The sequence below is a fragment of the Martes martes genome (genome assembly GCF_963455335.1).
Source record: "Martes martes genome assembly, chromosome: 3".
Lineage (NCBI taxonomy): Eukaryota > Metazoa > Chordata > Mammalia > Carnivora > Mustelidae > Martes > Martes martes.
This window is the reverse complement of record NC_137890.1, coordinates 35174397-35195937: the sequence shown is the minus strand read 5'-3', so window position 1 is coordinate 35195937 and position 21541 is coordinate 35174397. Positions and strand designations below refer to the sequence as shown.

Genomic DNA, 21541 nt, shown 5'->3' with positions numbered 1-21541 from the left:
TTAAGCTGCCAACTTTGTGGCATGGACTAAACTTTGGATATATTTGTATAAAATATATCTAAATTCCAAGTTATAAGATATATAGCAGAAGGTAATCTGAAAAGGAAAATTTTCCAGGCATTTTTAAAAATGAATATTGCCATATAAATATTTGCAAAATGACTCACAGCTGATCGATAGTGTTAAAATATAAGAAAACGGAAAAAATCTACAGTAAGTCGAAGAAAATAGAAAAATATAATCCAAATATGTGCAGATCTCACCTTCAACATTAAGCTAATTAAATGCTTTCACATAATGTGTAGTAGACATAGTTATTAGTAAGGAACTTAAGACCAATGTTAAACCATTTTTTACTTCATAGAAATTCTGGCATGCCCAAATTTTACATTCCTATTATGTTTGATTTTGGCCTAAATTGTATAGTTGGAATATTTCCTCTAAGATGTCACAGAACTCTGTTTTGTTCATTGATTTATCCCAAGAATCTAGTACATGTTCAATAAATATGTGTTGAATGAATGAATAGTTCAGGTTGTGAGATTTACACAAAGTATATACTGAAATAAACAAACAAACTAACAAATAAATAAAATATATATTTAACTTATTATACTGTTAACATCCAAAATCCACAATTTGCCTTCAACAACGTGAAAAAGAATGTTCATGAGATTGGTCTCATACTGGCTAACTTCTAATAAGGTGTATCGAGTATTGGTTGCCTTTGTAAAATTCATCCAGTTCAGCTTTAATAGTAACATTTACTTGGAAGTCTCTAAACATCCTTAGCTTCCCAGTTCCACAATTACGTATCATCATTATTTTTAATACATGAAACATCAAATAATGACAATGACTATCTGTTCCCTATAGTGGCATACACATTTGGATGTATGATATAATCTGAGATTCAGCAATGAAAATGTATTATTAATCTAACTCAAGTCTAATTTTGAACAATGACTTAAAAGCATACAAAACTATGCTGGATAATCGCCCTACATACATTGTCTAAAGACATTTTACTTCCTGGCCTGTAACGATAATTTCCTTAATAATATTACGACAGCTCAGAAGTAGCCATTGTAATACTCAATGAAGATAATAATTTCTTAAATCAAGTATAAATCAAATACCCATATCAAAGCCATAACATTATGAAAAAATTTCTTTCTAAGAAAGGACATGACAGTACCATATTAAGATGTTATGAAATAACATGTTATTTCTTTTTTGTATGGAACATCATCTGATTTCTTCTGTTTGGTTGGCTTGATTATACTCACCCATGGGACAAAACTATGATTTTCTCACTTACATTAGAAATAAAGATATAGATATATAGATATCACTTTCTAGGTTCTGCTTAGCAGGAGTTTTGATTTTTCACTTTGTAAATAAACCTAATAAAGTTGGTATTTATAAAAATGAGCTAAAATTTCAGCCGTTCATACTTTTAGTATCATGTGGTTAGAAATTGAACCTTTTTAGAGATAACTTTGATCCTAATGATTTTTACTACATAAGGCAATATAAATTTTATAAAAATCTGGTAATAAAGGACTCAGAAGCAACCAAAGAAGTAGAGTACTATATTTTTTACCAAACTTTTTAATTCTTAGCCCTTTAATTACTTTATCCCTACTTCCTCCTCCTTTCAACTGTCTCATTATTTCTGCTATGCTGTCAATTATGCTGAGAGTATCACTTCCACTCTTACTTTAAAAAAAAAAAAAAGGCAAATGTTTCCTAGCATTACACAGTGGGGCAAGAGACACTCTTAACTTTCCCCAAATTCAAAGTCCTTCACAATAGCTATAGAAAAGTATTTGCTCGAAATTAATACTTCAGGGTTCATTGAGGTTTAAAAAAAAATCTTCACATATTAAAGGAGAAAAAAAATCTTGAAAAGTAGCTTTCAAATCTTCTGTGATGTCTGCAGCTTATGAGGAAGAGAGATTTTAGTAGCAAAGAGTGGGTATACAAAAATAATTCATTAAGTGTAAATACTTGTTTTAAGAGATTCACTAGCCAAATTCTTCACCAAGGCCTACCAGGTACTACCTAATTTGATATAGTATTTTCCTCTCTAATCGTATCTATTAGTACTCTCCCCTATTCCATGGCCCTGGCTCTCCTTTGCATTCCAGGACACACCAAGCTCTGTACCATGTTGGAGTATAAGGCCTGTTCTTCATCTTAGAAATCTAGAAGATAAGTACCTCCCTCTTCCCTGCTTATTTCTCTGCTCCCTTCTATAGAACTTGTCTAGATAGAGAGCTCCTATTTATTCTCCAATACAAGCGTCCTGATAATTAACTCCATAGCACTTGTCTACTTTGAAGTTACCTCTGGGGAGCCTACTATGTGGCTGAGAACCATGGAGGATCCAGCCGTATCTCTTTTCCCATCAGTATTAGAATGACAGTATTTAGCATGAGGCTTGCCTTAAAAGTTTAAAGCAGTCTCAAATATTAAACTTTTGGAGAAATGAATTAATGTGCTTACATAACAAAAATAATTATCTTTAGCATGCTAGAAATTTTAAAGTGTATTGGAAGCTAAATTTAATTTTTTATTTTTATTTTTTTTGGGGGGTAGGACAAAAGGAGAGGGAGAGAGAGAATCTTAAGCAGGTTCCACAGCCAGCATGGAGCCCTATACGGGACTCAGTCTTACCACCCTGATATCATGACCTGAGCCAAAATCAAGTGGGAAGTTTAACCAACTGAACCACCCAGGTGCCCCTGAAACTACATTTCAAAATAAAACTATATTCATTTAAAAATATAGCAATAATAATTATTTTGTAAGCATCTTACCATAGATCATATACAAAATACATTTATAAAAATTACATACATTATATTTATGTGCTCAGTATCTGATTCACCACAATTCCACTTTTAATAAATGTCTCCTTGCATTTTTGACTAATGTTCCTAACAGATGGACAAATGCAGCAAACATTAAAGATGCCAGCCATAAAACAGATCCCACCTGCTATAGTTAAGGCATTTCCATGATTAAATAATACTTAGGCATCAGAGATTATCTGCCTTAGAATTAACTGGAAGCAGATATATACCAGGCAGAGACAGACTGTGGAGAGTAACTCTCTTTTTGACTACAAAGCCTAATTTTCAAATCATTCCTATGCTATAATTTTGTCATCTTTATTGAAACATACTTATAGATGATGCGAAGTCTGTAAGGAAAAAAAAATTGACTTATTTTATATTGCTCCAGAGAAGTTAAATTGGTCCTTCAATCCAGAGCAAATAGCCTCATATGTATGCACCCAGAAAGCTAACAACAGGCCTCTGAATTATGGGACTGTGGGTCTATCTCAGGCTTCTGATAACAAACCACCTGAGTGAAAGTTGAATGGCAAGGGTGTTAGCAAAGATATATGGGCCCATAATTCAAAGTGAGCTATGTTTTTATGTCATATAATAATGGTTTCAATACTCCCCTTCCTTGAGTCTTCCAACAGCAAGCAAAGCCATGGGGTCATTGAGAAGGCTCTACAAAAATGAGCTACACAATGAAGGTCATTACAATCCCTGGAGTGCTTCCATGTGCTAAGACTTCGTTAGTCAGAGGTATGCTGTTTGCATCTGGAAACAGAGGATTTATTTATATATTTTGTTTTAAGGGCTGCCCTTTGTGCATTAAACTTACCTTCTAACTAGATAATGTCACACCTATCCACTATTTTTCATACTGTATTTATTTCTGCACGTGTTGACCACAGAAAATTGTCTATTTCTCTCTGATGCTGGGCCAGGTTTACCAAACAGTTATTCCTTGCTATCTCAAATGGATGAGAGTTCTTCTTTAAGATCCAGTACATTAGCAATAAAGGCAATGATTTTTATTAGTATAGCTAATATTTTCTCATCATTTGTGTTCACGTCATTTTATAGATTTTAAGCCTAAACTTCCCATCAACTCAACAAAATAGGCCTTCTTGGTGTCTTTTATTTTTTCTTACATATTTTATTTATTTATTCGAGAGAGAGAGAGCACACGAGTGGTGGGGTGGGGTATGCAGAGGCAGAGGGAGAGGCAGTCTACCGGCTGAACAGGGAGCCTGACAAGGGACTCGATCCTAGAACTTGATACCAGGACCCCAGGATCATGACCTGAGCCAAATGTAGACGTTTAACCAACTAAGCCACCCAAAGGCCCCTTCTTAGTCCCTTTTTAAAGAAAGCTATTAAGCTTGAAGAACTTAAGTATCTTACACACTTTCACAGGGCTAGCAAATAAAGTTGTAGGGATTTGATACTCGTGTGAATCCAAAGTCCACAACCTTTCCATTATGTTTCTTTCCTTTAATAAGTAACTGGCCTCTCAGTGGAGGAAATGCAAGGGCTCTGACTTGTAGAGGTAAGAGCTTGCCTCTCAGCACCACCAGCCTGCCTGCCCTGTGGGTCTCTTCCTCGCTGTCTTCCCCAAGACGGGATCTTTCCTTTAGCATGAAGAATTTCAGCTGAATAAATTGAAATGAGAACTAGCATTCTGATGACTTGATTTTAGAGAAAATATCTTCCTTTAACACTATGATTATTTGCTTTTGTATGGGAGGTTGACATGACAGAAAAGTCATCAAGCTACACTGTGCATGGGAGTACTTAATTAAAAAGTCTGTTCTAATTAAAAGCATTTGGGAGTAGGGAGTGAATGAAACTATTTAAATTACAAATTCCTAATAGTTCCAAAGTTCACTGTGATCTGATGCTTATAGCTATAACTTGGTGTATAAGAAAGTATCCAGATCATGGAATAGCTTATTGGAGGTATAAATTTTTATATGCTATTTACTGTTAACTATGCAGATTTAGATTTATAGATAATGAGTTAAATTTTTTGCAAAAATGGATCTCAGATTTTAGTATTAAAGTTGAAGCCAATGGTGGCTCAGTCAGTTAAGTGTCTGATTTCTTGATTTCAGCTCAGGTCACTGGGCTCTCTGCTCTGGGAATGAAATCTGCTTAGGAGTCTCTCTCCCTTTCCTTCCGTCCTTCCCTATCTCTCTCTCTCTTTCTATCTCTCTCTCCCTTTAAAAAAATATAAATAAATAAAGTTGAAGCCCTCAGATTGGACCTTTAAGTATATTGTATATTAAGTATATAGTATATTATCTTCTGTGGCTAAAGAGGAAGCAATAGAGTATCTGTCACAAAATTTCCAATTTGGTTTGTTTTGTGTTCATGTATTAATTTTACTGTTTTGATGCAATATTTTCTGATGCAATGTTTTTGCAGGTCTTACGTAATTACTGGTAATAACTAATACAAATAGATACAGGATTTAGCTTTCATTCTATATATACTTTAAAACTAGAGTATTGAAGAGCTTGATCATTTATTTTTAAAATTAATGAAATCTGTTCAATAACAATCACATTCTATAATAAGATTTTTATATTAGAAGACCGCATACAAATTGGAACAATTTCAAATTGTTTTGTTGGGTGACACCAGAAATCCAATTCTTTCATTGTATGAAAACTATGTGAAATCATTAATAAGGGAGTATGTTAGTGAAAGGTATCACACAATATGCAAATAGATGTATACTCTAGTTTTGAATAGAACTCCCTTGGGAACATCCACCAGGGTCTCGGACATGTCTTTTGCACAAAGGGCTTAAGAAATTACATTTCCTGTTAGGAAGTAGCTTTATTAAAAAAGGCATCTATTTGTTCAAAACTTATATCCAGACACCTGTATCTAACAAAATTTGCTGCTTTCACAAAACAGTTGTATGTGCACATATCTCACTACTATTGAGCTGAGGAAAATATTAACATAACCCAGGGCAAACATATAAGATCACATATCCACAAAGTTTAATATTTACTTAAAGAATATTAGTTTAATATTAGCCCTGAGCCTCTCTCAACATAATGTCTTAATCACGTGAAGTAAGAGAAACCAAAACAAGTGATGAAAACAAATGTTAATGATTCATGTGATATTTGATAAGACAACGAGAGGAAGTCAAAATAAAAGCAAACAAACAGGAACAGATGGGAAGGATCTTTGTCAAGTCATAACCCCTTTTCTAAAACCCCCAAAGGAAGAAGCTAATTAAAGAAAATATTGTTTCTTGCTTTTTTTTATAATTTTATATTTAGAGTAAGAACATTCTGCAACTGCTAAAGCAAAGAAGCAGAGACACAAAGTCTACATTTAACATGAGAAATATTTTAAGAGAGATTGATGTTCAGCACAGGCCCTTTTACAAGAGAATTCTGAGTAAATATTTCTTCTCATGAAATGCAGCTAATAACTGTCCAAGTGATTTCCAGAAGTTATATTCAAGGTTGGGTTCAAAGATAATTAAAAAGTAAAGACTAAAAAAGTTGCAACAGAGTTTGAATTTTCTGTAACTCAGATTGTAACTGCAGAACCTGTGGCCCATAGAGTTGGGTCAAAGTGAGAGGGGACAAGACCCCAGATCTCTTTTGACTTCTTTCCGTATAAGCACCTGGTGCTCTTCTAGAGAGGGGGCATGGACTTATGTACACAAGAGTCCTGCAACAAGTGCATTCTGTCTGTATAAACCAAATATACCAGGACAAGCAGTAGGCAACGGGTTACCTAATGGAACAATGTAGCTCAGCTTACTGGAAATCAGAGCAGGTAATATCACGTTTACCAAAAGGCTAGTATGAAGTAAGTTTTTTCTGGTTAACAGTGAAGACAAAAAAGTATAATCAAAAACTACTTTTATAAGTTTTTCAGTTCCCTTCAAAGAGGAAAGTAAAGGATAGAATACAGTCTAGTTTAAAATATGTTTTTAGAAGAACATCTAAAGCTATGATGTTGAAATGTAACTAAGCTTTCACCAAAGATGGTAAAAGTGCAACTCCATGTGAAGGGACTTCATATCAGACTTTACGTAAGCACCAGAATCGAGGAGAGACCTGAACTTTGACAACTGTAGAGTTTGAAGCAGGTGGAACTGGACTGTAGGTATTGTGTGGCTAGAAAGGATCATCACTGGGCAAGCTTGTCTAATCACATCCCCCTTTCTAAATGAGACATGAAAGAGACAACCAGTAAGGAAAGCTGGACTGAAGAATGTTCAGGGAAGGCATTTGAAGATCTGCAGATAGTCGTGGTTACCGTCAGCTGGCATGGAGTTAGTCAACTCCAGCCCTAAGCAAAATACTTTTCCCAAATTGCTAGATCAGCTTAAAATATCTCAGTTCCTCTGAGAAATGACATTCTTGTTGTCAGTATCTTAAAGAGGCCCTTTGCCTGCATTTTAGGCTCAATGATGATGTTGATGCTCTCTGTGGGCAGAGAGGAATTTACTACCCAAGATTAAGATAATCCCACTTTAATGGGTACTAAAGATATTTTATTCTGTAACTCAAGAATCTTCCCCGGTTGGGGCAAAAACCTGGACCCCGTGGTTCTATGAACTGATACCTATTTAAGAACTTCTTATTCTTAAAACTGTATCTCCATGACCACAACCAAGCAAAATAGATTTTAAAAAAAATCATCATCATCAACTGTCTACTGTTTATCTGTGCAATAGGGAACAGGCCATTCTATACTTAATGTTAAGAAATTAGCCCTGTGACACAATGTTTTAATCATGAATAATCAGCTTATACTCATGGAGACAGGGTTTGGATCCCATATATTGTATTACTAGAACTTAAGTGTTGTCACAACTACGTGTCATAGGATTCAAATAATTGTCCCCCCAAGTTGCTTTCACTATGCCAGCACTTAAATCTTCACTATCCTAGAGACACTGATTAAAGTCTGGCTATAATAAACTTAAGAGCAGATAACATACTATATGGTTTTGTGTGTTACTAGTTCCTTGAACATTGCCTGGAAACTGGCAAGTGCTCAATAAAAATATACAGAAGGAGCTATCAAACTAACATCACAAAATGAGGGGAAGATGGATATTGTGTGTCTCTGAATGTATACCTTGAGAAAAACACAATCTCGTGTGGGTGGTACACGGGCTTAGAATACATGGCCCGAGGTGAATCATGAGGAAACATCAGATGCAAACATGCAAAATGATGAACACTCTATTAAGACTGTGTTCCCCCAAATGTCAACTTTATACATTTCTTAAAGTCCAAGGAAGAGTTCAAGATCAAGGAGACTAAAGAGAAATGACAATATGTGATACTAATTTCGACTCAGCAATGCTATAAAAATGCTATAAGGGACATGATTGGGTCAAATTACAAAATTAGAATTCCGGTGTCAGATTAAATAAGAGTAGGGTGACAAGGAAGGATTTACTGAGTTGATAAATATTCTGTGGTTATGTATAAGAGAATATCCTTGTTTTTAGTAACTGCCCCCTGAAATAGGTATGGGTATGTATTAGCACGTAAAGGGTACAGATTTATACAACTTCTGCTCAAATGCTTCAGAAAATACTATGCAGATAGAAATAATTATAAAGGGGCGCCTGGGTGGCTCAGTGGGTTAAAGCCTCTTCCTTCAGCTCAGGTCATGATCCCAGGATCCTGGGATGGAGCCCCGCATCGGGCTCTCTGCTTAGCAGGGAGCCTGCTTCCTCCTTCTCTCTGCCTGCCTGTCTGCCTACTTGTGATCTCTGTTTGCCAAATAAATAAATAAACTCTTAAAAAAAAGAGAAATAATTATAAAGCACATGGGAACAAAATATTATTAATAGATGAATCCTATTATCTCATTACAATTGAGAGTTTTAATAGTTTTTTTGAATTTTTCTGTGAGTATGGTTTTCTTTCAAATACAAGTTAAACAATAAAATAGTTTGCCTAGATGGTATAAAGTTTTATTATTTCCCCAATGTCGGGTGTTTATTAATAACTCATTGAGGATATACACTCTCCGCTATCCACATACACTGTTTTACTGATTACGTGGACAGTAATCTCATAGTAAATGTTTTCTGCTTAACAACGAGGCTTTTGAGAAGTCCTATTCAAGTATTAGATAGTAAGATTATGCTTAGTGATTTTCTTAATAGAGTTCTCCTGAAAGACCAGGTTCAGTTTCATGAAACTTACTGGACTGAGGGTGTGGACATAAGCTGGATTCTGGTCTATTGGTCCATTTTGTTTTAATGGTAAATTTACAATTGTAAAGTTTATGAAGTCTGCTTAACTTATTACCTGTTAGTTAGTTAGGACTATGTACGCTAATGTGTATTTGTTGATAAACGGAAAGTACTGTTCTGAGTATCTGTGTTTGAAACACAGGTTATCTTTTAAAAGTTTATCAAAAATAAACAAAAAGCAGAACACAGACCTCTTTAAAGTTCTGTTTTGTTTCTGTAAACAAAGAAAAATTCTATCGCTGGTAGGTCTACTTAGGTAAAACATTTGTGTGTGTGTGTGTGTGTGTTCTAATTAAGCATTCATTAGTAAGAAGTGGGAAACCATCACGGTGCTTAATGTACCAGTAAGTGAGAATGGGGTGCTTTGCACTTAGGTTACCTGGTCCTGATTGGAAGGTGAGACCTCCCAACTTCAGCAAAGTAAAGCACAGTAAAATCTCTCATTACTTTCTGCATTCTTCTATTCATTTCTGGAATGAAGAAGACTAAGACACAGGTATGTAAGGAAATAATCATTTGAGGGCATATCTGAACCTGAATGATGGATGGATAAATTATGTACTATGACTAATTAACATAGAACACAGAACAAGGTGATGCCTTATGTGATGAAACAAAATATTGCAGGAAAGGGAAATGGATCTTTCAAAACAAGCATTTGTATCCTTCAGAATTGCAAGAAACAGTCAAAATCCTCAGTGAATAAATTGTTTTCAGAATAAACTTATGTATTATCTCTAGGGGAAAAAAACAAAGGTGACAATTAGAAGAGCATTTCTTGCAGAGTCCAGTTATTTTCTTTTATGTTTGGAGGGGGGATATCATCTTTCTTTTAAAACTTAAGCATTTTTTCATTTTTTTCCCATTTTCTCTATCATGACTAAATGAGCAAATTTTTTTTTTAAATGAGCAATTTTAATAAAGTCATATTTGTTTAGGGAAGTACCTATAAGTGAATAAAGTTCTAAATCTCTAGAGCTTTATTTAACACATTTATACAATACTGAACCAAAATACTGGTCTAGTGCTAAACTTGACAAATGACAGACTTCCATGAAAAGGCCTCAAATTTTTAAAATAAATATGATAACTGCTGTAACTAAAGAAATGACACTTCTGTGGAGAATAGCTTTTCTTGATATCTTATCTAATGGAATCATCAACTGTTGTTGATGGGTAGAGAGTATATGGGTAAGAACAGTAACATGTTATACAAGAATTATTAAATAAGGCAGCTCTCTGTGCGCTCAACTTTAAAATTAACCCACAAGGGATCGGCCCAGAGAAGTGTAACGTTATGTTAAAGAGACAGACTAGCAAACAGGCAAGGAAATGTGTTGACAGAATGTTCACATCTAAAGAAAGAATATGAGAATCAATAGAGGGTTTGTCCAGAAAGGTAGCCTAGAGAAAGCGGTTATGCGGGCATGTTTTGCAAATGAAAGCACCAATAAGGGATGAGGTTCCCTTCAAAGACTGATGTATACATCTGGTCTACCTTTAGATATATTCTTGACTCCAGAAAATATTTGATTATATAATACTTCTTGTCCTAATCCCATTCTTGCCAGATAATTTGACGATTTTATTTTCTGCATAGCCACTTTGGTAGTAATACTCTAAGATGGCCAGTAATGCTCCCTGCCTCCCAATATTCATATCCTCATGTGATCCGCATCTCCTTTAAGTGTGACTGTATCTAGGCCCTTGCTTCTAATGAAGAGAATGTGGCAAAAGTGGAGGAAAATCATTCCCAAGCTTAGGTTATAAACAACTGATGTTTATCTTGCTGGAAGACAGTCTCCTTGCATCTTTTCACTTCCTTGATCTGCTGAAGCAGGCTGCCATGTACTGAATTGCCCAATGGAAAGTTCTGTGGCAAAGAACGGATGGTGGTATCTGGCCGGTAGCCAACAAGGAAACTGAGGCTCTCAATCCAACACCCTTGAGGATGGGAGGCATGCCAATAGCCACATGAATAAGCTTGGACATGAATCTTGCCTCAGCTGAGTCTAGAGTTGACTGCAGTCCCTTCCAACAACTTATTGTAGCCTTGGAGGATCTCAAAGCAGATGACCCAGCTAAGCTATTCTCAGAGTCTTCGCCTACAGAAACTGTGAGATAATAAATGTTGTACACCATGAAGTTTGGAAGTAATTTGTTGTGCCATGGCAAATAATTAATACTCCTTCCTTTGTAAGAAAGATGTGCTGGTCAATGTCACAACAAAATATTTCAGTTCTTGTGACTTACAGTGTTTTAGTATACTACCTCCATTGGCTTTCTTCTGAAACCCAGAAAAAGATTGATGACCCGACTCTGGATCATGTGAATTCACCCTGCCAAGTGCCACTTTCTGAGTTCTCTTGGAAGCTTGCCTACATTTCAGAGAAATAGAAAAACCAACCTGTGTTTTTGCCAGTACAATATCTGTCTTCCTACATCAAAATAATTTTTTAATTTTTTTTCCTTTTGATTTATTTATTTTAGAGAGAGACTGTGTGCCACGGGTGGGGGAGGGGCAGAGGGAGAGGAAGACACACTCTCACGCAGGCTGCAGGCTATGTGGGGCTGGATCTCAGGACCCTAAGATCATGACCTGAGCTGAAACCAAGGGTCAGCTGCTTAAGTGAGTGAGCCATCCAGGCGCCCCTACATCAAAATAATTAAAAAAAAACAAACAAAACTCTCTGATTTGCTACTAATGGAATAAACTATTCTAAATCACAGAATATTTTCACAACTTTTTTTTGTCTTTTAAATATAGATATTATATATAAAAATATATATTAAATATGTCTATCTTCTGTTAAGTGGAAGTAACTTTACCTATATTACCTTAGGGCAATTTGATTCTACTGGGAAGAAAAAAAAATAGATTTTCCATAAAGATTGATTATCTTATTTCATGATATATGATATAGCAGAAATAAAAATTATCATTGTTAATAGTCTAATTCTTATACTAAACTTCTCTCAGAATAATAGCTGATTACATCAGATACTTGATGCATTGTGACAGAAGTAACCACCCCAGGAAATCGTATAGCTCCATACTGCTGAAGTTATTACAATTTAAGAAATTACTGAAAAAGAAAGAAGGACCCCTTCCCCCCTCCAAAAAAAATCTAGATCTCTCTATTAAAAGCACTTAGAAAGATACTAGATTGAAGATGAAGCCAGACAATCTTTTTAATGTCCCTTCAAACTTTTGATTCAGTAGTGGTGACTGGTTAAGTTCAATTTTGGTTAAATCTCATATCTTGCAATATTTGAAACTGTTGTATATCATAACTGCATGTTTTCCAAAGAAACAGACAAAATTCCTTACAAGTTGATCAGGAAAAGATCAACAAAACCAGCCACAAACAATGACAAATGTAAACCACTAAATGCTTTCTAAAGTGGAGAACAACGAAAAAACAAACAAAAAAGACAAAATGTGCTATTACAAAAATATCCAATGCTAATAGATAACTTTGCATTTAACAAATTGTCTCTGTCTCTAGACGTAAAGAATTTCAGGACACAACTAAGCATTCTGGACTTACAGTTGTTTAAGTTCTAATTTGTTCTTAGCATATATCAAATTCCATAAGATTGTCAAATTTCTTTAATTCAACTTCAAAAAATAAACACAAAAACTCTACAAATAAACATTTAAAGTATATTATAATAAATGTGCATATATTTAGGAAGAAAAGATAAATGCTGATATATGTATATTTCATGCCTACTGTGAAATTCTGCCCCGGGTCATGGTAACATAGGCCACCATTTCCATTAAAATTAATAGCTTGTGGCTGTGGTTACTGTCAGTATTTCCTTATTTTCCCATCACTACCAATTGTGACATGAATAAAATTAACTTATGTCACCATGTAGATCATTATATCCTGAATTAAGGTTAGATTTCAAGAAACATTATGAATTTAAGGAACTCATTGAGGCTTATGTCAAAACCACTTTATAATAAAATCTCTATCCTCCCATCAGAGAAACTGTTTACTACTCTTTTAGAGCTAACTCACAGTTGCACTTAGACAATACTAAATTGCTCAACCACAAATGCCTAATTTTGTAATAATATCCTTGACTAATTTTAATTGGGCAGACTTCAGTTCTATCTCTTTTTAAGGAAACTTACTGGTATAGCTATAAGAATATTAACTTGTAGGTCTTGATTAATAAATATTGCCCGTTTTCTCATCATGATAGCATTATGGTGTCTCTATGAAGAGCTCAATTTGTCAGCCCTCTTTAACAGGGCTGGTTCTTTGCTAGTTCAGGGCTCAGATGAGAATTCTCTCAATGCTTCAAACTCTAACCAGACATTTGATTACTTTATTACCAAATATCTCATGTATTGAAAAATCTGATGCTCCAAAAGCTTAAAATATGGTGTAGGACTAGTATTATTTTGGTATAAAACATACTTTGTTGTGATAATTCAAAACACTATTACATGAGCATTTTTTATTTACTTACCAAGTCTAAAGTGTAATTTTTAGTTTCCCTTCATCAAAACAAGAATGTATTATACTGTTCAAATGATTGCAAAGAATATGTATGCATCAGAGGAAAAGCTAACAATGCAAGTAAATTATTGTTGCTTTTTTGTTTATGACTCTATTCAATGTAGTTTGATTACTTGAAAGGACTGATAGCCAACATATTGCCACATGAAACAATATCATGAAAAATACATGTCTCTTAATGCAAGAGTTGAATTGACAGTTTGTCATAGGTAAAATCTGCAGAATCAACAAGATGCAAAATAAATAAGTCAAAATATGAATTATCTAATATACCACTATGTATTTTTAGCATTTTCTATTCTAATTTTATGTATATAATCTAGCATTGTAAATTTTTGGGCCCCAGCTTTATTACACTCACTTTAATGGACAAAATTCAATGTCGAGTCATCCATTCTTTCTTACTGCCATTAAAAAAAAAGGCGACTTAATGTTTTCTCTATTGTTTTTAAGAAATATTAGGCCATTCATTACAAATAGGGATGGTAGGGAAATGTATTAACTCATAGTCATTTGAACATTCTTTGCTTCTTTATGTTGCATTTATCACTCTTATTACAACTCTTTTCTTGGGGGAGAGGCGACTTGACATTCTAGCCTCTTCAGAAGAATGACAATTTCAAGATTAAGCAAAGAGATTCTCTATTTCAGCATTGGTTTTAATGGTATCCAAAGCTGTATCTCTTGTCTGGACCTCACATTCAAGCTGCCTCATACTCAAACTCCACGTTCACCTTGATGATCACTCTTCAACTCTATCTAAATGCCCCATTGGTCTGGATCTCTTTCCCAGACTACCTACTTCAAATTACCCACTGCTGTTTTCTATGCCCTATGAGTTGATTTTCTCCTTATCCGTCACTGTTCACTCCCACTTATTCCTTGCACAATACCAGAACTTAGATTCTCACTAGTTCCTTTCTGAATTTATTATATTCTTCTTTATTCTCATTCCAGATCAACACTTCCCATGCAATATTCATATTGGATTTAGGACTTAATATATTGATTTCAGATATAAAACAAGGGAGACCAGACATAAAACAAAGAGAAGCAGAGAAATAGTATTCCTAAATAGTATTTAGGAATTTGTTTAAATCTTACTCAGAAGCAGCCATAGTATTTATTTATTTTTTTGAAAGAAAGAAAGAAAGAGGGAGGGAGGGAGGAAGGAAGAAAGGAAGGATCTCCAGTTAGTGGTTAAAGAAAACAGTAAAAAAGAAATTAAATTTAAATAAATCACAAAAATGATTTTAAGGGACACCTATGTGGCTCAGTTGATTAAGTGTCTGCCTTCAGCTCAGGTTATGATCCTGGAACCCCTGCAAGCCCCACTTCGGGCTCCCTACTCAGTGCGGAGTGTGCTTCTCCCTCTGCCACTCCCTCTACTCAGGCTCTCTCTCTCACTCTCTTTCTCTCTCAAATAAATAAATAACATCTTTTTAAAAATGATTTAAAAATGTGTAGTTTTATATGTTCACATGTTTGTCACATTGTTAACTCATTTTATTCAGAAATCGTAAATGTTGCCAAGCATAAAAAACAAATCCACGTCATTATTTTGGGGGTTCCCCAGGTAATTCAGTCGGTTAAGCCACTCTTGATTTCAGCTCAGGTCATGATCTCAGGGTCGTGGGATCCAGCCTTGTGTTGGGCTCTGTGCTCAGCAGGGAGTCTGCTCAAGGTTCCCTCTTCCTCTGCCCCCCCCCAAATAAATTTTAAGATCTTAAAAAAAGTCATTATTTTCAAGTCTCAGAATTCTTTAGTTTTTATTTTTTTTAATTTAAAGACAGGTAGGAGCAGGAACACAAGCAGCAGGGGGAGTGGGAGAGGAAGAAGCAGGCTTCCCGTGGAGCAGGGAGCCCAATGAAGGGCTCGATCCCAGGACCTCAGGATCATGACCTCAGTGGAAGACAGACACTTAACGCCTGAGCCACCCAGGCGCCCCTCAAGTCTCAGAATTCTAAACAGTCATTGATCCATTAAATATTGCTAAAACTCATATATACTTGTTCCCTAATATTCCATTTAAAGCACTCTGCAACTCTTAAAATATAAAAGCCTATAGCTTTGGAATAATGAAAAAATTTCACCTCTTTGCTGGCTATACAATTTAACTTTAAGGAAATATTTGGAAATGTTTTTGTATTTCCTATGTTTTGTACAAACAACTTGCAAAAGAGCCTATTGAGTTGTGATAATTCACAGCCTTTCTGCGTGAACTGTTGGATTTAAATAAATGTCTGTGTTCCAATTTTCTCACAAAGGAATAGAATCACACATTGAAACACTATTCAAAACAAGGCAACCAAGAACTGCATTTGAGATCAAAATGGGCAATTACCCACCAACTAAATATTTAAACATTAACTTAGAAATCAATTCATATGTGACTTTCAAAAACAAAAACATAAAAATCTAGCTATACTGAAACTTAAGTATATAAAAACCCTAAAAATATTGACCTAATTTTGGTATGTTTCTTTATGACCACTCAAGCATTAATTTTAATAACATTTTTAGTCTGTAGATGAATGCTATCAGTATTTTTGGAATTAGTTGGGACTTTATTGTGAATGTGAAATTATGAGATGAGAGAATGAGCAAACTAAGCACTGTTGTCAGCTTTGTATCAAAATGACATTTGCTCTCCTGTTAACATGATAGCTCATATTCTTCAGGGTCCTTCCCCTTCTTTAGGATGGATGGTCTGTTGGGGTTTGAGCTGTAGAATGTTGATGACTCGACAAGGGTAACTTTTTGAAGCCAGTGAGGTTTCTCTCTAATTTAAACTCAAATCATTTTGGTGCAATTGACTCACTGCTCTCATTTGCTCTATTATTAGATGTAACAAGGAGCAGTAAGTCACTAGTTGAATTTTGCCTGCATTTAAAAATCTTACTGTAAGACTACAATAAAATATCTACAAATAATGGGATAATATGGTATGGAGAAATAGTTTTTTTAGAACCATATTTTGATTCTGCTGCCAGTAACCCTTAGAAAGTTATCACAAATACGTCACAAATCTCAGTGAGGTCCCCTGGGAAAAATAAGAATTGTAAGAAATTTACTTCAAAAGACCATAAGCATGAGTGCCATGCCATGAATATTTTTCTTTTTATCTACCATATTTACTTCACTGTTTTCACTCACTGAGTCTTTGAGATTTGTTAACCAGAATTGATTTTGAATTCTTAGGGAAATACAGCCTATGAGCTATAGCATATAATTCATCAACCCTCTATAGTAAAGATCTTTTGCAATTTCTTGAAATACTTCTCATTCTAATAATTTAAGAAGTATAATTAAAATTTACAAAGTAAGTTACTGGGTATTTTTAATCCTTTGCAAAAATCGTATCAATGAAGTGCCTAACACAATGGGATTAATCTGAATTGCAAAAATTTGAAGAAAGATGTGAGCAAGCGAGTCTCAAAATTCTATCTCAAAACCATGTCTGTAATCAAAGTAGTTAGGGGAAATCATTGTATTCATTCTAAAAAAAATCTTAGAGAACTGTTGTTCTATATACCCGTGACTTAATTGTTATTTTCAGTTTAGTTTGTGTTGACATAATCTGACATTATATGAGTTTTCTACGTTGAGAGAACTTTTCTCTTACTATTATCAAAGACGGTTAATAAACACTGATGTTATTTAGGCTTCCACAGTATTTTAAAAAAATCTATACTTTTACATAAAAGTAGATATTTTTGGAATTCTCTCAGGAAAAAAAAAAATATAGTAGTAATTGAGTTTATGGTCCCACTTGGGCTGGAACCCAGAACCATCTGTTGGACTTAGCAGAGGAATGTACTTTCTGTGCCTGTTGTCTCACATCTAATCTTTTCTCATTTGCAAAATTCTTTTCCATTCCCAATACTTTAAGGATAAAGCCTCACTGTGACATTTCATATAAGATTGCTAGAGAATGTATAAAAACAAGTGAAAAGACTGTGGTAGCTTAAGACAAAATAGAAGTAGAGTAATCAGTAAAATCCATTAAGAAAAAATAAAGACGTTGAAATTATAGTTATAAGTAAATATAATTTTATCATGGAAATCAAATAATTAGCTCTTAATCTATAAAAATGGAAATTTCATCAGTTAATATAAAAAAATAGTATGGAATCAAAGTTAAACACAGCAAACCTGATTATGTATGGGAATAATTTATGGGCTAAAATCTCCCCATCCAGTGCTCTTTCTCCCAGGGAGAAATAAATAAAGAATGAGAGTCAGATCCAATAATTTGTAGCCATCATTCATGGTTTTATAGGTGTAATTAGTAAGCTTAAGTGGAGATTTACTATCTCTTGAGTATGATTATATATGAATTAGAAGAGTCTGCAGTTACTCCACACTATATGAAAATACAAACCATATTAAGAGAAATTTGCCAAATATAATAAAAAAAAATTAAGATGCTCTAACACTTCCATCTTAAATGAGTCAAGAATAACTAGTTTATCTTTTATTTAATTTGCAAAGAGATAAATAATCACACAGAATATGTGGCTGTATATAAATCTCCTCAAACCATATTATTTAAAATTGACATAAATATTGAAATTCACACTCTGTCATGAATTTTTTAAATGCCCTGGAAAATCTGGTAAATATAATTTGCATTTTCCAGGTTAAAACATGCTAAAAGAAAAAGTATGTATCACATATGGGGAAAAAACTATTGGTTTAAAATAATCTTTTAGATGTAAAGTATGTTTAATTTTTACCAAAAATGAATACTATTGTAAGTATTATTATATTTAAATTTGTGCATAATTGTAAAAATAGCAAAGTCTTTTTAGCTTTTAGTGTCTACTGAGCACTGTTCTAAGTTCTTCACATGTATTAATTCATTTAATTTCATAACAGTTCTGTGAGGTGGATATTGTGATCATTTTCTGTGTTTTACAGATGAGGAACTCCAAAAATCCAAAAGTTTAAGTTACACAGTCTGCATTATACGAATAATGCACAGTGAGTGTAGTGATCTGAACCCAGGCAGTCTGAATCCAGAATCCAATGTATCCATAATGGAGCACGACACATGCGGTGTCGTGTGTGTTATGTCCACACTCATTAAAAGTGAAATGCCTTTGACATTTTAACAGGGTAAAAATATCAGTATTAGGACAGGTCTTAGCAGGTGAAGTGAGTTATCGGGGTCACAACATTAATGAATGATAGTTTTGACAGTAGATTATGGTTCTCATTCTATCACTCCTAGAACTAAGTCATTTTAATGTTCAATTTTAATCCTTTAGAAATCAGTTATTTATTAAATAAATTATCACTGTTAGGGGAAAATCTGTATTGGCATTTATTTTGTAACTGATTATTTCTGTCATCTAATAGATTTAATTTTTCCTTTTATGTTGGGGAAAACTTCATGAGAAACTGCAAATCATGAGAGTGGTTGCAGGGCTAAGAAATGTACATAGCCTAATGAAAATGCCTTTTTACTTCCATAAAGATGATCCTAGAAGAAACCAAAGTCAATTTAATTGATTTTATCTCATTACTAAACTTTACATGGAAAGAACTATATATTTGCATTTTGAATCTTAATCCTTATAAATTTATGCCACCCTCATTATCTTGCTTAATATTTAGCCACTCATAGCCACTTCATAAATCATCATGAGATAAAAAGATTGATGTCACATAGGATCAAGGCATTTGGAGTCAAAAGGACTCGGAGGTCCTGAGCTCACAATTTGATTCCAGGCAAATCTGCTTTATGTTCATGTGCCTTAGTTTTCTCAAATATAAAATGGGCTTGAAGTGAAGATCAACGAAAATGATTTATGTGAAAAACCTGTGCAAACTTGAAATTGCTTTAGAAAATGTTAACCGATGTTCTCCTTTGGAATGTTCTGTAGGACCGTGGCATCAAAAAGAATGAATACCATTAACGAATCATCAATTTCCCTTCCCTTATGTCTGTTTAACTTCTGGGCTCTCTCCCCACGCTCTTCCCTAGCTTTTGTGAATAAGTACTATTTGGCACTTGATGAAATTTTGAATTTCATCCCTTCCAAGGCACGTTTCTTGGTCTTCACTACGATCTCAGTTTGTGAGAGGAGAAGCCCCTGCTGCAAATCTCCAGCAGTCAGATTTAGAATAAAGTTGGGACTGTATAGCTCCTGCCAGGAAATATTGTCAGTCAATCTAGGAATTGTTAATAATAGTGAGTGGATTTTTAATGGACTAATTTCTTTGAACCAGTTAAAATATTTTCAACCAGTGAACCATTTCCCAAACAATTAAACATACTGATTTTTCTCATATATACCCTCTAGTTGCCCACTATTTCAGCCATAAAAATCAGATTACCATTGAAAGAAATGATTGGGCCTTTCTAAATCTTACTTTTAAAACCAAATAGCTATATTCATTTATTCATTTACCAAATGCTCTGCCACCTTTGAGAAAGTGGAATTGGACTTTTTTTTTTAAAGTATTGCTGTTGTTAAAATGATGCTGAATGTTAAATAATGTGTTTGTTTTTCAGCTGTTGTAAGTCTAAAGAGATTTTTTGAATACTTCAATTATAAAAACATTTAAAACATACAAACTTGTGCAATTTTTATTTTAATGAAGATGAGAAGTTCATTAAAGAAGATAAATATTTCATTAGATGTTAAATAAAACAAAGAGATTTTTTGGCTTCTCTCAGCACAAAATTCCTTTGAAAGATTAATTAATACATGCAAATTATGCAAATTAGACCCATGCAAATATTTTATGAAGACAATTAAGGGAACCATTAATTACTGCTTTTTTTGCTTCAGTGAGATTCATTCATTTAATTTTAATTTCACTTTAACTGTTTTGATGTATAATCTTGCAGCTAAGAACTTTATCTTTCCTGGCGGGTCACTTAAACTTATAAATTTCATCAAGTGAGTGCACAGAAATCTGTAAAGATATTCTCTAGACTATGTTTAGTATCAAGAGAAATTTCTGACACAATGCACTCCCAGAAACAGGGAAACTGGAAGGGAATGTGAGCTCATTCTTGGACAAGGTTCAACTGCTGGAAAAGCAATTAATTTGCTTTGGCTGTGCTAATATAGGGGAATTAGAAAGTGTGACACAAGACAAATAGAAATAATTAGTTCTCCAAAATGATGTTCTCATTAATATGGTTCGAACAGTCGAAATAAAAAACATTATTGTGGCATGTCTGCATTCTGTCCCTAACCATGGGAGGTGGAATAATGCACCATAAGCATTTTTACATTTATAGTCTAAATGATGATGTCTTATTTTCTTAAAGAAGAATTTATAGCAAAGGGTGTTATATAACTTGAATGTTGACATATATACATGCTATCAAAATTGATGGCATGCTTCCCATCACCAGGTGTTTATGTACCAATTTTTTTTTATTTTGTGCACACAAATCCTGTAATTTTTTTTTTTTAAAGATTTTATTTATTTATTTGACAGAGAGAGATCACAAGTAGGCAGAGAGGCAGGCAGAGAGAGAGGGGGAAGCAGGCTCCCCGCCAAGCGGAGAGCCCGATGCGGGGCTCGATCCCAGGACCCTGAGATCATGACCTGAGCCGAAGGCAGAGGCTTTAACCCACTGAGCCACCCAGGCGCCCCCAAATCCTGTAATTTTTTGAATAGACCTTAAAGTGGGGGTTCTTTTTCTGTAATTTAAATATTTTCAGTTAACTTTTATAACTCCTAGAGTATAAATAACATTTTTCAGAAAATGAAAATCTATTTCTGTTTTGTCTCAAAGAAATTACTGTGAATATTAAAGGTTCTCTTAGATGGCCAGGTTACTTTCACTGTCTAAGAGTGGATACAAAAAGAGGAAGCAGGCTATATGAAAATGGACCACTGGAGTTAGTTCTAATCTATATTTCAAA

General features: G+C 34.2%; 1 protein-coding gene across 1 annotated transcript in view; it reads right to left on the bottom strand.

The window, feature by feature from the left end:
- The window catches only part of DACH1 (dachshund family transcription factor 1), a gene marked incomplete at both ends in the record, with an annotated part of 421017 nt that overhangs the window by 3576 nt on the left and 395900 nt on the right, over positions 1–21541 (bottom strand). The gene's annotated exons all lie outside the window — the stretch shown is intronic.